Below are 17,369 nucleotides of genomic sequence, written 5' to 3'. Positions count from 1 at the left end.
AGTGGCCAGATTTTAGGATTATTTTTAAATAAAGATGACTTAAAAAAAAAAGAAATCGTAAAAATATTTTTAACATAAAAACTTTAAACAATAGATCATTTTCTGATGACACACGCCCTATAAGTGGTTAAACGGAGTTTCCTCAGATCCCGGCTGTTAATCACAGCTGGTGCCTCCAAAATCTGATGCTAAGCCTAGTGCATGACCGGATCCATAGAACACCTTGTAGAGAACTTCTATGTGAGGTCACATCTCCCTCAGGTCCTGCACTATGTATAACACATTGTCTGTAGTGTTACTGTAATGTAGAACTAAGGAGGAACCCCACCTTACCAAACCTCCCAATTCACTTTCTAATATCATTCTTACTGACCTCTGGTAACACCTCCTGGAATTTCCTCCTCCACTTCACTGTTACACGGTTGATCGCCCCTCACCCGCTCTTCTTCTTCATCCTCCACTTTAATATCAGTCAGATCTTCCCCCTGATTTCACATATGTAACAATTCAGTACAATACAGCAGAGAGTGCGAAGAATCTAACAGATCAACATAAGAAACCACCAAAATCTATGACCACATCTATGACCGCAGGACCAAAAAGCTCCACACCCCCCTATATAGATCTGGTATACGGCTCAGCTTCATCTACCTGATGATTCTCTGGGACATTGTGATTTTCCTCTGGACAGTCCTGGGAATACAGAGGACTGGGACATCTCTCTGGTGGATTTCTCCTACTGGATCCATCTGTAGGAAACACACAGTGACTGAATACATGACTACTGTATATCTGTCTATATATCAGACACTTCTCTCTACACTTCTATGTTTACTGATCAGAGCCGGAATTACAATGTTGAGGTCCTCACTACCGGTGTCGAGGTCCCTGCACCTTGTAAGCCACAGGCCTAAAGTAGACTGTGCCCTACCAGAGCGAACGGCGGGGCGTAACTGGCTCCCTGCTCCACCATAGTATTTACCTGTATCTGCCCTCTGTGGACGCGGATACACATGAAAGTGGCGGGACACAGGGGGCCTCTATTTTGAGAGTGCCCTGCAACCCAAAAAAATTGTGAGTGTGTCAAATGCTTATTAGCCTCTTAAAGGCTGTGTACACCTTTATAGACAATATTTTCTATACGCTTTTATTAACCCCTTCACAACGGCCATACGGCAATATTCGTTCAAACCGCTGATGCCCCGGGCAGTTGTCACATAAATAAACCTTGGCAAAATGGAAAGGGGTTTAATGTGTGCAGCGCTGCACTTTCCTGTCCGCCGGCTCTCTCCACAAGTGCCGGCACATCTCCCCCTTAGTTTAATCAAACTTATATGCCAAACCCCTGCAGATAGCACCTCAGCACCTGTAGATAGCGCCACTGAAGCTCCCACTAGGAGCAGAATGCTTTGCCAGAGCGTTGCCGTCAACTTGGCTGGGAATTGTGATCCTAGAGGGAGCCCCTGACGTCTCTGTCCATATATGGACAGTCACGACAGGGACTCCTCTGGGAGTGGAATCCACGGCCTATTTTTGACCTGTTTAAGACAGAACCATTTCTCAAATCTGACGTGTCACTTTAAAGAGGCTCTGTCACCAGATTCTGAAACCCCTATCTCCTATTGCAGTAGATAACAGTAAAGTTTTTTTTTTTTCAAAAACGAGCATTTTTGGCCAAGTTATGACCATTTTTATATTTATGCAAATGAGCCTTTCTTAAGTACAACTGGGCGTGTTTAAAGTTAAGTCCAAGTGGGCGTGTATTGTGTGCGTACATCTGGGTGTGTTTACTTCTTTTACTAGCTGGGCGTTCTGATGAGAAGTATCATCCACTTCTCTTCAGAACGCCCAGCTTCTGGCAGTGCAGATCTGTGACGTCACTCACAGGTCCTGCATCGTGTCGGCACCAGAGGCTACAGTTGATTCTGCAGCAGCATCAGCATTTGCAGGTAAGTAGCTACATCGACTTACCTGCAAACGCCGATGCTGCTGCAGAATCATCTGTAGCCTCTGGTGCCGACACGATGCAGGACCTGTGAGTGACGTCACAGCGTGATCTCTGGAGAACACGGCTGTGTCTGCACTGCCAGAAGCTGGGCGTTCTGAAGAGAAGTGGATGATACTTCTATACACAACGCCCAGCTAGTAAAAGTAGTAAACACGCCCCGATGTACGCACATAATACACGCCCAGTTGGACTTTTACTTTTCAACACGCCCAGTTGTACTTTTGCAAGCCTCATTTGCATAAATACTAAAATGGTCATAACTTGGCCAAAAATGCTCGTTTTTAAAAAATAAAAACGTTACTGTAATCTACATTGCAGCGCCGATCACATGCAATAGCAGATAGGGGTTGCAAAATCTGGTGACAGAGCCTCTTTAAGGCCATTTATATACTTAGATTCTGTGGTCAACAGCGACTGCAGAAACTAAGCTGTAAGAAAGACGGGGGTCCTCCCTGACAGCTCATCGTCCCCACGCGACACGATGGATGGTTGTCATGGCAGCATGGGGGGCAATGAAGGTCCGCCATCTTTCTGCTCCTATAAACCCCTTAATATTAATCACGATATATTGCGATACATTAGTATTACAGTGATTTGTACCGGAGATCTGATCATCACTAGTTCAAGTCCCCCAGAACAGGAATACATTTTTTTAGAAAAAACAGTAAAATAAAGTTTTCATTTATGAATAAAAATAATTTAAAATGTAAAAAAAAAACCTCCACAAAACCTTTTCCCATTTTTCTCTAAAGTAACGTAAAAAACATAAACATAACTGGTATCACCGCATCCGTAAGAGTCAGAACGATTACAATATAATGTTATTTACCCGCACGGTGAACACCGTAAAAACATAAACATAACTGGTATCACCGCATCCGTAAGAGTCAGAACGATTACAATATAATGTTATTTACCCGCACGGTGAACACCGTAAAAAACATAAACATAACTGGTATCACCGCATCCATAAGAGTCAGAACGATTACAATATAATGTTATTTACCCGCACGGTGAACACCGTAAAAACATAAACATAACTGGTATCACCGCATCCGTAAGAGTCAGAACGATTACAATATAATGTTATTTACCCGCACGATGAACACCGTAAAAACATAAACATAACTGGTATCACCGCATCCGTAAGAGTCAGAACGATTACAATATAATGCTATTTACCCGCACGGTGAACACCGTAAAAACATAAACATAACTGGTATCACCGCATCCGTAAGAGTCAGAACGATTACAATATAATGTTATTTACCCGCACGGTGAACACCGTAAAAACATAAACATAACTGGTATCACCGCATCCGTAAGAGTCAGAACGATTACAATATAATGTTATTTACCCGCACGGTGAACACCGTAAAAAACATAAACATAACTGGTATCACCGCATCCGTAAGAGTCAGAACGATTACAATATAATGTTATTTACCCGCACGGTGAACACCGTAAAAACATAAACATAACTGGTATCACCGCATCCGTAAGAGTCAGAACGATTGCAATATAATGTTATTTACCCGCACGGTGAACACCGTAAAAAACATTTTTAAAAAATAAAAAAAGACTAGCAGCTCGAAAAGTATAAATAAAAAATATTATAAAATGATCAAAAACTGCAGCTCGTCCCACAAAAAATAAGCCCTCACTCCGCTACATCCACAGAAAAATAAAAAAGGTTCTGGTTCTGATTATACATAGTTGTCAACTTTTTAAAAAAATTTCCAAGGACAATTAGCGTGTGTTCTTTGGTGGGTGTCTTATGGGGCGTGGTTTATCTCATGGGTCTGGCTAATGGGGCATGGTTTTCTTCTCAGAATTTCTGCATCCAAATAAACAAACAAAACCGTCTGCACTAGTTTGGCTGACAACCACTATGGTGGCCGGTATCTCTCTGGTTATCTGGTTTTTACAGGCAGGTGATGTCTCACTTTATCACTAGGGCGAGGTGATATGTGCTGACCACTACTGGCAGCGTAAATACCAGCGCAGATAGTGTCACACTGTAGATGATGTGCTCCTTGTAGATGGTGCTCCACACTGCCCCCTGTAGATAATGCCACACAAAGCCCCCTGTAGATATCACAACACACAGCCCACTATAGATAGGGCCACACACAGCCCCCTGTAGATAATGCCACACAAAGCCCCCTGTAGATAATGCCACACAAAGCCCCCTGTAGATATCACCACACACAGCCCACTATAGATAGGGCCACACATAGCCCACTTGTAGATAGGGCCACACATAGCCCACCTGTACATAGTGCCACACACAGCCCCCTGTAGATAGCGCCACACACAGCCCCCTGTAGATAGCGCCACACTCAGTGCCCCTTGTAGATGGCGCTCAACACTGCCCCTGTAGATAGCTCCACACACAGCCCCCTGTAGATAGCGCCACACACAGCCCCCTGTAGATAGCGCCACACAGCCCCCCTGTACATAGCGCCACACACAGCTCCCTGTACATAGCTCCAGACACAGCCCCCTGTAGATAGCGCCACACACAGCCCCCCTGTAGATAGCGCCACACATAGCCCCCCTGTAGATAGCGCAACACACAGCCCCCCTGTACATAGGGCAACACACAGCCCCCTGTACATAGGGCCACACAGAGCCCCCCTGTAGATAGCGCCACACTCAGTGCCCCTTGTAGATGGCGCTCCACACTGCCCCCTGCAGATAGCGCCACACACAGCCCCCTGTAGATCGCGCCACAAACAGCCCCCTGTAGATCGCGCCACAAACAGCCCCCTGTAGATCGCGCCACAAACAGCCCTACTGTGGATAACGCCACACACAGCCCCCCTGTAGATAGCACCACACCCCCCCCTTGTAGAAAGCACCATACCCCCTTGTAGATTGCGCCACACACAGCCCTCCAGTAGATTGCGCCACATACAGCCCTCCAGTAGATTGCGCCACACACAGCCCCCTGTAGATAGCGCCACACACAGCCCGCTTGTAGAGAGAGCCACACACATCACCTTGTGGATAATGCCACACACATCCCCTTGTAGATAACGCCACAAACCCCCCTTGTAGAGAACGCCACAAACCCCCCTTGTAGATAGTGCCAAAAACATCCCCTTGTAGATAGCGCCACACCCCCGTTGTACATAGTGCCACAAAGGGACGGCCAGGACGGTGTGCCATTGCACTGGGTGCATCACTCCAGCAGGTGGAAGGGGGCGCTGCGCTGGCTACCTTTCCCCTGCTTGTTTCAGAAGCGCCTGGGCCCGGCGACTCAGCATCCGCCTTTCCGCCCGTAGCAGCCATAGCGGCTACTAGCGGCGACATCGTGCATGAGGACGCCCATGCTGCCAGTTGGGATGGGCCCCCCATGGCCGGCGGCACTGCTAGCAGCTGCTACAGCTGTAGCAAAGCCACATTCAATAGTGTCTGCGTCATTAGTACACAGGTACTATTGCATACTATAGCAAAGCAGGAAGGTATCTCCCAGCTCTGCTATCTGCTAGCGCCACTGTGTGGCTGGGGATTCCGCTCCTGGATTGAGCGCTTGATGTCTCTGTCCATATATGGACAGTGACAACTACTGAAGCGGAATCCCCGTCCACAGCGTTGCCGTGCGGTGACCAGGGATTCCACTTCAGTAGAGGCCCTTGACGTCACTGTCCCTAAATAGACAGTCATCAAGCGCTCCGTCCAGGAGCGGAATCTTCGGCCACAGGGGGATTCCGCTCTTTCAGGGAGCTACAGTAGCGCTATGTACAGGAAGGGGGGGGGGGTTCTATCATCTACAAGGGGGCTCTGTGGCACTACAATGGGGCTGTGTGGCACTATCTACAGGAGAATCTGTGAGTGGTGGGCTGATGGTCATTTAAGTGAGAGTGGCGGGCTGATGGTCATTTTACTGTGAGTGGGGGGCTAATGGTCATTTTACTGTGAGTGGGGGGCTGATGGTCTTCAAGTGGTTTTCACCTCTGACCTCCAATTAAAGTTAATAGGAGGCAGAAAATACCTGTGGCGTTCGTTTGGAGCTTTTTTTGCCTACGTCTTTTCCGTTAGCTTCAACGGATTAAAGAATCAAGCAAAAAAAAAAAAAAAAAAAAGTCAAACAACGCTGTCAATTTAAAATCTGCCTTAAAATTCCTGAAGGAATTTTGAGGAAGATATTTTCTGCCTTACAAAAAACGCTGTGTGAACATATTCTAAGTGTAGTGCTTGTTTTTAGCTGTTTTCTGTCTTTCTCGAAACAATTTTTGGTAGGGGTGCCCTGAGGAAATTTTATTTTTCCAGTGGTGCCTCGAGTCCAAAAAGGTTGGGAAACTCTGCACTAGGCTACAGGATCACGCCGGCCTACGGAAGGATCCCGTCGCGGAGCAGCTCAGTTCGTCTTGGGAACGGGGCCTAGAGGATTACAATTTTTTGGTGTTTGGGGCACTGTCTACAAGGAGCAGGTGGGGGGTGGGGGAGTATGGCACTGTCTACATGGGGAGGTGGGGGGCTGTATGGCACTGTCTACAAGGGGGAGGTGAGGGGCTGTATGGCACTGTCTACATGGGGGAGGTGGGGGCTATATGGCATGATCTACAAGGGGGAGTTGCGGCTCTGTATGGCGCTGTCTACATGGGGGAGGTGGGGGGGTTGTATACCACGATCTACAAGGGGGAGGTGGGGGAATGAACAGCACTGTCTACAAGGGGGTGGTGGTGGGCTGTATGACACTGTCAACAAGGAGGGGTGGGGGATTATGGCACAGTCTACAGGGAGGCTGTATGGCACAGTCTACAGGGGGGGCTGTGTGTGTGCCAGACAGGGGAGGGGGGCATTATACTGTGTGGAGGCCACTAAGCGGACATTATTCTGTGTAAGGGCACTACAGGGGGAGATATACGGTGTATGGCACTTAGGGCGCAAAACACTGTGTGGGCAAAATTAGAGGATAAAATACTGTGTCCTTAAAGGGGTAATAATATATTATATTATTAAATATTATTATTATTTTTGGGGCGTGGCCAGCAAGCAGCATGGATAGTCGTATCTGAGCTGAGCTCCCGGGGACCGTAACCTCTCCTGCTGATTATCCTGTCATCCTGGCTGGTAAATCTTTTTACTGGGACCAGACAAACTCTGGGCATACCTCTCCCCCTCGCAGGCTACCCGGGGACATTCTTCGGTGACTTCGTCGGCCCTGCAGACGGAAACAGTGCACGACGGCCTGGTGTTCTGCTGCAGCCTGCACTCGACGCACTTCCACTTGATATTAACCCAGCCCAGGAGACAACGAAGGACTTGCATCCACTTGCATCGGAGGTACACTGTTTATGCCCGACATCTCTTGCTTCTCCCAGGTGTCTTTTGGTCCTCTCTGTCAGACTCCGTGGTCCTGGTTGCATGGGCTTCTGTTCCTCGTGGCGGCTGTGGTTAATGGTGGCCTGTCTGTGTCTGCAAGGCACGCATGATGAAACATTCTTTCTCTGTCTCCCCTGACAGCCGGTGAAGGTACAGACCTCAGGCTCAGTTGGGGACGACAGTTTTGATTTCTCTCAAGGGAGACCCTGAGATTCCATTGTTACCAGTATCTGGGTGGTGAGTTGCGGCCTAACGGAGCCATTTTCCATATATGCCTGTTATACATCTATGTCACTGATTTGGCTCACCTGCTCACTATACTTTCTGGGACTGCCTGCCTACCCGGTTCTTTGTCTATAGAGCTTGCTTACCATATATAACTTCCTACCAGTGTGCCATACTCTGTTAAAAGGAGACTGTATCTGCTGCCTTACTTTTCCTGCTACTATATTGGTGGGGTGAGACCTACCTATTTCAGCTATACTGTGCACCATGCGTAAATCTAAACCTCAGTCTGCAGTGGATAAGCTAAAAGATTTTGCTCGTACTGATCAGGACGAAGATAATTCCTCTCCACGTAAAACGAGATCTACTCACCTCAAAAATAAAGAGGACGATGCCCGACCGAGTGGCGGCATGGATTCCGACACTGAGCCTAAACCTACGTTACGTCAGGTTTCATTGCAACTTCTATCGGCCATTGATGCTTGCAAAACTTCTTTAACAGGCCAGATTGATGAGATAAACCTTGATGTCAGTTTGCTCCGTCACAACATGCAGAACCTGAAAGGCTGTATGGGAGAGATGGAGGGGCGACTTTCTCAAGTAGAGGACAGGATTGGTCCTCTTGCTACTACCCTGGCTGCTACTACACGGAAGGCGGATGCTTGTCAATCCAAAACGGATGACCTTGAAAATAGACTGCGTCGTAATAATTTACATATAATTGGCTTACCGGAAAAATCTGAGGGCAAAACTCCTGAACCGTTTACTGAACAATGGCTCAAGACTAACTTAGAGGCGTCAGCCTTTTCCACTTGCTTTGTGGTTGAGAGGGCACATCGTGTTCCGGCTAAGCCGCCGCCTCAAGGTGCAGCCCCTCGGCAATTCCTGGTTGGGATTCTAAATTACAGAGATGGAGACACGTCTTTGCGTCAGTCCAGGTTGAAAGCTCCATTCAAATTCAACAATTCCACTATTTCCATATTTCCTGACTTTTCTGCAGACCTCCAGAAGCAGCGTGCCACCTTTATGGAGCTCAAAAGAAAGTTTAAGGAGTGAAACATTCCATACTCAATGGCATACCCTGCTCGTCTCCGAATTGCCTATGATGACAAAGTGGTCTTCTTGCATAGCCCGGCGAGAGAGTGGCTCCAGATGCATCCTCCGGTGGCTTGAGTGACTCTTCAGCATTCACCTGTGGGCCCTTCGAGAATGCTCCGTTGATCAGCCTGACATTCTTCACATGATGAACGTTACTGGGTGATATGTTGTATATTTTATGATGTTATACCGTACCTTATGTCGCTATATCTACCATTGGCTACTCAGGTCAGTTGATCCAGAGGGGGATCTCTCTCCTTTCTATATATTGTTCTCATCTGATTCACTGGTAAAAAACAAACAAAAAGACCCAGAACATTTTTCTTATATGTTTACTGATGCCAGGATGGATGCCTGACCAAGACGTAGTCGAGTATTCCCCAATCTAATTTTTCTACCCCAAATGTCTGCCCTACCTATGGTTCTTGGTGGGGACATTTCTGGGTTCTTTTCCTCGGTTACTTTGTTATGTTTGATTGTTGTTCATGTGTATGTCTATGCCACTGACTCTGATAACTCTGTCCATACCTTTTTCTGCTCATCCATTGTATGCTGCTGTACTGCCCAGGACTGGCAATTGATCCTCTCTGATGTATTGATGATTGACGACGGGCCTCGGGGTTCCCTCATATTAGGCCAACCCGTCCCCCCCTAATCTGTTTACAGGAGACTCACCTCGTTAGTGAAAGATCTAGTTATCTTAAGAAACCTTGGATACAATGGGCGTGCCACTCCTTTCACACTTTTTATTCTAGAGGGGTTTCCCTGTTGATACATCGCACTGTACGATGGAATCCAATACAGACGCGAAGAGACCCAGCTGGAGGTTTCGTTTTTGTTTATGCTGAAATAGACACGAAGCCATATGTTATTCTGTGTATATATAATCCACCACAGGCTAACACCTCCGTCCTTCAGGCAGCTATTGCTTTTGTACATCAAATTAGGTAATGTCTCCGGCTATAGACCGTTTCTCACAAGATCCCGCCCATAATTTAACACCCACTACCCCTTTGTGTCAGCTGATAGAAGGTTTGGCCTGGATTGATCTATGAAGACATTGTCACCCACAGGTTCTGGAATACACTTGTCATTCTCCTGGGAGACAGGCTCTCTCCAGGATTGATCTATGAAGACATTGTCACCCACAGGTTCTGGAATACACTTGTCATTCTCCTGGGAGACAGGCTCTCTCCAGGATTGATCTATGAAGACATTGTCACCCACAGGTTCTGGCATACACTTGTCATTCTCCTGGGAGACAGGCTCTCTCCAGGATTGATCTATGAAGACATTGTCACCCACAGGTTCTGGAATACACTTGTCATTCTCCTGGGAGACAGGCTCTCTCCAGGATTGATCTATGAAGACATTGTCACCCACAGGTTCTGGAATACACTTGTCATTCTCCTGGGAGACAGGCTCTCTCCAGGATTGATCTATGAAGACATTGTCACCCACAGGTTCTGGAATACACTTGTCATTCTCCTGGGAGACAGGCTCTCTCCAGGATTGATCTATGAAGACATTGTCACCCACAGGTTCTGGAATACACTTGTCATTCTCCTGGGAGACAGGCTCTCTCCAGGATTGATCTATGAAGACATTGTCACCCACAGGTTCTGGAATACACTTGTCATTCTCCTGGGAGACAGGCTCTCTCCAGCATTGATCTATGAAGACATTGTCACCCACAGGTTCTGGAATACACTTGTCATTCTCCTGGGAGACAGGCTCTCTCCAGGATTGATCTATGAAGACATTGTCACCCACAGGTTCTGGAATACACTTGTCATTCTCCTGGGAGACAGGCTCTCTCCAGGATTGATCTATGAAGACATTGTCACCCACAGGTTCTGGAATACACTTGTCATTCTCCTGGGAGACAGGCTCTCTCCAGGATTGATCTATGAAGACATTGTCACCCACAGGTTCTGGAATACACTTGTCATTCTCCCGGGAGACAGGCTCTCTCCAGGATTGATCTATGAAGACATTGTCACCCACAGGTTCTGGAATACACTTGTTATTCTCCTGGGAGACAGACTCTCTCCAGGATTGATCTATGAAGACATTGTCACCCACAGGTTCTGGAATACACTTGTCATTCTCCTGGGAGACAGGCTCTCTCCAGGATTGATCTATGAAGACATTGTCACCCACAGGTTCTGGAATACACTTGTCATTCTCCTGGAGACAGGTTCTCTCCAGGATTGATCTATGAAGACATTGTCACCCACAGGTTCTGGAATACACTTGTCATTCTCCTGGGAGACAGACTCTCTCCAGGATTGATCTATGAAGACATTGTCACCCACAGGTTCTGGAATACACTTGTCATTCTCCTGGGAGACAGGCTCTCTCCAGGATTGATCTATGAAGACATTGTCACCCACAGGTTCTGGCATACACTTGTCATTCTCCTGGGAGACAGACTCTCTCCAGGATTGATCTATGAAGAAATTGTCACCCACAGGTTCTGGAATACACTTGTCATTCTCCTGGGAGACAGGCTCTCTCCAGGATTGATCTATGAAGACATTGTCACCCACAGGTTCTGGAATACACTTGTCATTCTCCTGGGAGACAGGCTCTCTCCAGGATTGATCTATGAAGACATTGTCACCCACAGGTTCTGGAATACACTTGTCATTCTCCTGGGAGACAGGCTCTCTCCAGGATTGATCTATGAAGACATTGTCACCCACAGGTTCTGGAATACACTTGTCATTCTCCTGGGAGACAGGCTCTCTCCAGGATTGATCTATGAAGACATTGTCACCCACAGGTTCTGGAATACACTTGTCATTCTCCTGGGAGACAGGCTCTCTCCAGGATTGGTCTATGAAGACATTGTCACCCACAGGTTCTGGAATACACTTGTCATTCTCCTGGGAGACAGGCTCTCTCCAGGATTGATCTATGAAGACATTGTCACCCACAGGTTCTGGAATACACTTGTCATTCTCCTGGGAGACAGGCTCTCTCCAGGATTGATCTATGAAGACATTGTCACCCACAGGTTCTGGAATACACTTGTCATTCTCCTGGGAGACAGGCTCTCTCCAGGATTGATCTATGAAGACATTGTCACCCACAGGTTCTGGCATACACTTGTCATTCTCCTGGGAGACAGGCTCTCTCCAGGATTGATCTATGAAGACATTGTCACCCACAGGTTCTGGAATACACTTGTCATTCTCCTGGGAGACAGGCTCTCTCCAGGATTGATCTATGAAGACATTGTCACCCACAGGTTCTGGAATACACTTGTCATTCTCCTGGGAGACAGGCTCTCTCCAGGATTTATCTATGAAGACATTGTCACCCACAGGTTCTGGAATACACTTGTCATTCTCCTGGGAGACAGGCTCTCTCCAGGATTGATTATGTTTTTGGTTCTCCTGCTTTATGTGTCCTCCATATCACTCTCTCCCAGGGGGATTTCGGACCACAGTGCGATACTGGTCAGGTTGGTTACATTTCACTCGTTTATATAAACATGTGCTTCACCTTAAGACTAAGCGCAAATTGTTTTATTACACGTCAATATTATTTTGAGATGGAGAATCAATCCAGTCAGTTATTGGCCCACTTAATTAGACACAATAACTCCTCCAATTCAGGATAATGAGGGTGGTCTATTAACAGAGGGGGATGCCATTGCTACCAGATTTAGAAAGGACTATACCATTTTATATAGTTCCACCTCTAATCATACCATCGCAGACGTTGTAGTTTATCTGAGGGATCTGACTTTTCCTACTCTCTCTTCATCGCAGGTTACATTGCTTGACTCCCCTATGATGATGGCGGAACTTCAAGAGGCTATTCAGGAAATGTCTCTCCATAAATCCCCAGGTCCTGATGGGCTCCCTATTGAAGGTTATAGGAGGTATCGGGAACATATGGGCCCCATGTTGTTAGATACTCTTAACCAGGCTTTACTCAGCCACTCACTTCCCTCTACATTTGATGATGCTTCTATCATTGTGCTATTGAAGCCGGATAAAGACCCTGTTGATTGTGGTTCTTATAGACCAATTTCCCTAGTTAACGTGGACTATAAAATCCTACCTAAGATCCTGGCAAAGCGACTGAATCAAGTTGTTCTAACAATGATTCACCCTGACCAAACTGAATTCATGCGCGGTAAATCTACATCTATAAACATTACACGTGTACAGACACTTATGCAGATGGGTAGAATGCGTCATTTGCCTTGGGCTGTCGCTTCATTAGATACTATGAAGGCGTTCGACTCTGTTGAGTGCTCCTTCCTTCTGGCCGGCCTTCACAGCTTTGCTCCTACATTTATCTCATGGATCCAACTTCTCTATAAATCCCTTATGGCTATTGTGGTGGTCAATGGCATCCCCTCTGATTCTTCTCCTCTGGCACGGGGTACGCGGCAGGGATGTCCCCTCTCACCGGTTTTATTTGCTATTGCCATTGAAGCTATAGCTATTAGATTGAGATCCACCCCTATGGTAACTGGTGTGCAGTGGGAGGGAGGGTCTGCTGTGGTGGGCCTGTACGCTGACGAGAAGGTCCTTTTCCTGCGCAGCCCTCATGAGTCTTTTGGTCACGCTGTCCGCTTGTTAGATGCCTTTTTGCCATTTTCTGGGCTTAGGGTTAATTGGCAGAAGTGCCCCATTTCCTACATCAGGAGATCGGCGCTGTAATGTCGGTGACAGTAATGCTTTATATTTAGAAAAGCGATATATTTTTAGACGTTAGGAGCGATTTTCGATTTATGCTAATGAGTTTCTTAATGCCCAAGTGGGCGTGTTTTTACTTTAGACCAAGTGGGCGTTGTACAGAGGAGTGTATCACGCTGACCAATCAGTGACCAATCAGCATCATGCACTCCTCTCCATTCATTTAGTCAGTGCATAGTGACACTGCGTTGTTCACGATCTGCTGTCTTATACTGACACATTAACGTTACTGAAGTGTTTAGACAGTGAATAGACATTCCTTCCAGCCAGGACGCGATGTCTATTCACAATCCCGACACTTCGGTAACGTTTACAGCAGAGCAAAGCGTAATCTCCCTGTAACCGGTCATTAACAGCGAGATCTCGCGAGATTACACTTTGCTCTGCTGTAAACGTTACCGAAGTGTCGGGATTGTGAATAGACATGGCGTCCTGGCTGGAAGGAATGTCTATTCACTGTCTAAACACTTCAGTAACGTTAATGTGTAAGTGACTGAGCCCAGGCTAAGTGTAGAATCCCCAGTCAGAGGGTTGCCGACGCTCTGGCCGGGTATTCCGCTCCCGGAGGAGTGAATGGCAGAGCAGGGAGCGGAGAGTTTCCTGCTCCGCCACAGTATTCAGTAGTACCTGCGTCCTGAGGATGCAAATACAATTGAAAATGGCCGGGACAGTTATTTGCCGGGACTGTCTCTGTAAATTTAGGACAGTCCCCGCAAATTCAGGACTGTTGGCCACTATGAGAATATGGCGACACTAAATAACATTGTTTTCTAACAAAAAGTTTTTTCTATGTAAATATCGCACATCATGAAAAAAACCATAGAAATTTGGTATCGTCCGGCAGAATGTAATCCTCGCACCGCGGGACCGGCAGAAAAATAAACAAGAAATAGATCTGAGGGAACAACTAAACCCGTCCTGGTGATTAAGGGGTTAACCTGCGGTGCGGATTATAGACACGCAGGATATCGCATTTATACCGCGGATTCGCTGCGCATTTGTTGCAGAATTTCCACATTAAGTTCAATGGGAAAGTCAAGTTCTGCAACAACCGCCATTGTTCCCAGAATCCTCTGCGGCTCCACCGCGTGTTCACAGCAACGCTGCAGGTTACACATATATAAAAAAGAAGGCGTCATGTGACCCCTGCAGCCAATCACAGGCCGGAGAGGTCACATGTCATTATAGGGGTCACCTGGACACAGCCGGAAGAGCAGGGGCGTGTTGCTATGGTAACGCTGGGAGAGGTGAGGATCGGCCTTGTTGTATTTCTGGAGTAGATATTCGGGGGGATTATAAGTCCACCATTTGGGGTGAATATTCGGGGTGATTTCCTTGCGTGTTGTGGGTCGTATTCGCTACGTGTGAACATTCCCTTAAACCGCACGGTGAACGAAATTAACAAGAAATGTATAAAAGTCAGTGAATAAGTTGTAAGTCCCGAATATTATGTCATTACAAAACACGACTCGTCCCACAAACCACCCGACCACTACAAAGACCAGAAATAACAACTTACCACAAAGAGGCCGGCACTGGAGGGGTTAAATCCGGGCTAGGAGTCCAGTGGGTGGGGTCACTCAATGATTGACAACAGAGAGAACACCCGACCAGCGCTGCTCTTTACCTCATCACGTAACAGCTGAAGGACCTGTGATGACGTCACCACCAAGTGACAGGAAAAGGCGGAGCTTATTAGTGAAGAGAGGCGGAGGTGGAAGGACCTGGGATATCAAGGTCACGTGACCGCGGCATCAGGGGGGGGGGGGTTTAGAAGTGTGAGCGATGTATGAAGGACCTGCGTGATGATCAAGTGACATGAGGGGTCCTGAGCATCATATGAGCGATGAAGGAGTGATCGGTCATAACAGTGCAAAATATAATGTGTTGTGGTAAAAGGACCTGTGATGACATCACCACCACGTGACTGGGACGGGTGGAGCTTATCATTTGAGAAAAGTGGTGGAGGAAAGACCTGTGAAGCTGATCACGTGACATGTGGGGCGGAGTTCTGTGAGTGTTCCGGTCTCCTGTGCTATGGTGAGAAGCGTTCATGATTACGTCACATGAGGGGTGGGGCTATGCCTCCTCTCCAGTTATAAGCTCCGCCTCTCTTGTCCCGGTCACATGGTGGTGACGTCATTACTGGTCCTTCAGCTGTTGCCGTGTATGATGTAGAGAGCAGCGCTGGTCGGGTGTACGTGACTTCCGGTCACCGCTGTTGTTTAGTGTTCTCTCTGTTATCAGTCAGGAGATTTCCCATGATGCAGTAGTAAGGTTACATGAGGTCATTTCTGTGCGGTTTTGGTGCGTTTTTGTCTGGCACAGTGTTGGTAATTATTATTATTTATTATTAGCGCTGTAAATATGAAATACAGGAGGGATTAACCCCTTGGTGACATAAGATCTATAGTATTATGCTGTACGTGCGCCGTCACACTAGAAGGAGCGGAGCCTGCACCGTACACGGCTACTGACAGCTGCCTGCAACCGCCAAGAACAGAGACAGCGCAATCCCGGCCGCTTAACCCCTCGTGATTAATAGCGACCGCGGAATTTGATCAGTTATAGATCGCGGCTTCCTCTGTCCTCCGAAGAAACTGCGCGATGCCGACCGGTTATATAAACCCCCCTCACACCGCGCAATCACCGGAAATATAAACCCCCTCACATCGCGCAATCACCGGAAATATAAACCCCTCACACCGCGCAATCACCGGAAATATAAACCCCTCACACCGTGCAATCACCGGAAATATAAACCCCCTCACATCGCGCAATCACCGGAAATATAAACCCCCTCACATCGCGCAATCACCGGAAATATAAACCCCTCACACCGTGCAATCACCGGAAATATAAAACCCCTCACACCGTGCAATTACCGGAAATATAAACCCCTCACACCGCGCAAACACCGGAAATATAAACCCCTCACACCGCGCAATCACCGGAAATATAAAACCCCTCACACCGTGCAATTACCGGAAATATAAAACCCACCCACACCGCGCAATCACCGGAAATATAAACCCCTCACACCGCGCAATCACCGGAAATATAAAACCCCCCACACCGCGCAATCACCGGAAATATAAAACCCTCCACACCGTGCAATCACCGGAAATATAAACCCCCCCACACCGCGCAATCACCGGAAATATAAAACTCCTCACACCGCGCAATCACCGGAAATATAAACCCCCCCACACCGCGCAATCACCGGAAATATAAACCCCTCACACCGCGCAATCACCGGAAATATAAACCCCTCACACCGCGCAATCACCGGAAATATAAAACTCCTCACACCGCGCAATCACCGGAAATATAAACCCCTCACATCGCGCAATCACCGGAAATATAAACCTCCCCAACACCGCGTAATCACCGGAAATATAAAACTCCCTCACACCACACAATCACCGGAATTATAAACCACTCACACTGCGCAATCACCGGAAATATAAACCCCTCACACCGCGCAATCACCGGAAATATAAAACCCCTCACACCGCGCAATCACCGGAAATATAAACCCCTCACACCGCGCAATTACCGGAAATATAAAACCCCTCACACCGCGCAATCACCGGAAATATAAAACCCCTCACACCGCGCAATCACTGGAAATATAAACCCCTCACACCGCGCAATCAACGGAAATATAAAACCCCTCACACCGCGCAATCACGGAAATATAAAACCCCCCACACCGCGCAATCACCGGAAATATAAAACCCCTCACACCGCGCAATCAACGGAAATATAAAACCCCTCACACCGCGCAATCACTGGAAATATAAACCCCTCACACCGCGCAATCAACGGAAATATAAAACCCCTCACACCACGCAATCACCGGAAATATAAAACTCCTCACACCGCGCAATCACCGGAAATATAAAACCCCTCACACCGCACAATCAACGGAAATATAAAACTCCTCACACCGCGCAATCACCGGAAATATAAACCCCTCA

General features: G+C 47.3%; 1 protein-coding gene and 2 long non-coding RNA genes across 4 annotated transcripts in view; 2 read left to right on the top strand and 1 right to left on the bottom strand.

Annotated features, from left to right (window-relative positions):
- LOC142669034 (gastrula zinc finger protein XlCGF66.1-like) overlaps nucleotides 1–17,369 on the top strand; it is a 351,749-nt gene that overhangs the window by 110,443 nt on the left and 223,937 nt on the right. The window lies entirely within an intron of this gene.
- LOC142669037 (uncharacterized) lies at nucleotides 380–15,406 on the bottom strand. The gene is made up of 3 exons (XR_012851767.1): nucleotides 15,014–15,406; nucleotides 652–749; nucleotides 380–485 (listed from the first exon to the last, which is right to left on the bottom strand). It is a non-coding gene; the product is annotated as an uncharacterized LOC142669037 (long non-coding RNA).
- LOC142669036 (uncharacterized) overlaps nucleotides 7,514–17,369 on the top strand; it is a 168,462-nt gene continuing 158,606 nt past the window's right edge. Inside the window, exon 1 of the long non-coding RNA XR_012851766.1 lies at nucleotides 7,514–7,579. This is a non-coding gene — a long non-coding RNA (uncharacterized LOC142669036). The remainder of the gene's footprint in view (nucleotides 7,580–17,369) is intronic.

The sequence above is a fragment of the Rhinoderma darwinii genome (genome assembly GCF_050947455.1).
Source record: "Rhinoderma darwinii isolate aRhiDar2 chromosome 1 unlocalized genomic scaffold, aRhiDar2.hap1 SUPER_1_unloc_12, whole genome shotgun sequence".
Taxonomy (NCBI): Eukaryota; Metazoa; Chordata; class Amphibia; order Anura; family Rhinodermatidae; genus Rhinoderma; species Rhinoderma darwinii.
Note: the sequence above shows the minus strand (reverse complement) of the source record. Positions and strands in the feature narration are given on the sequence as shown.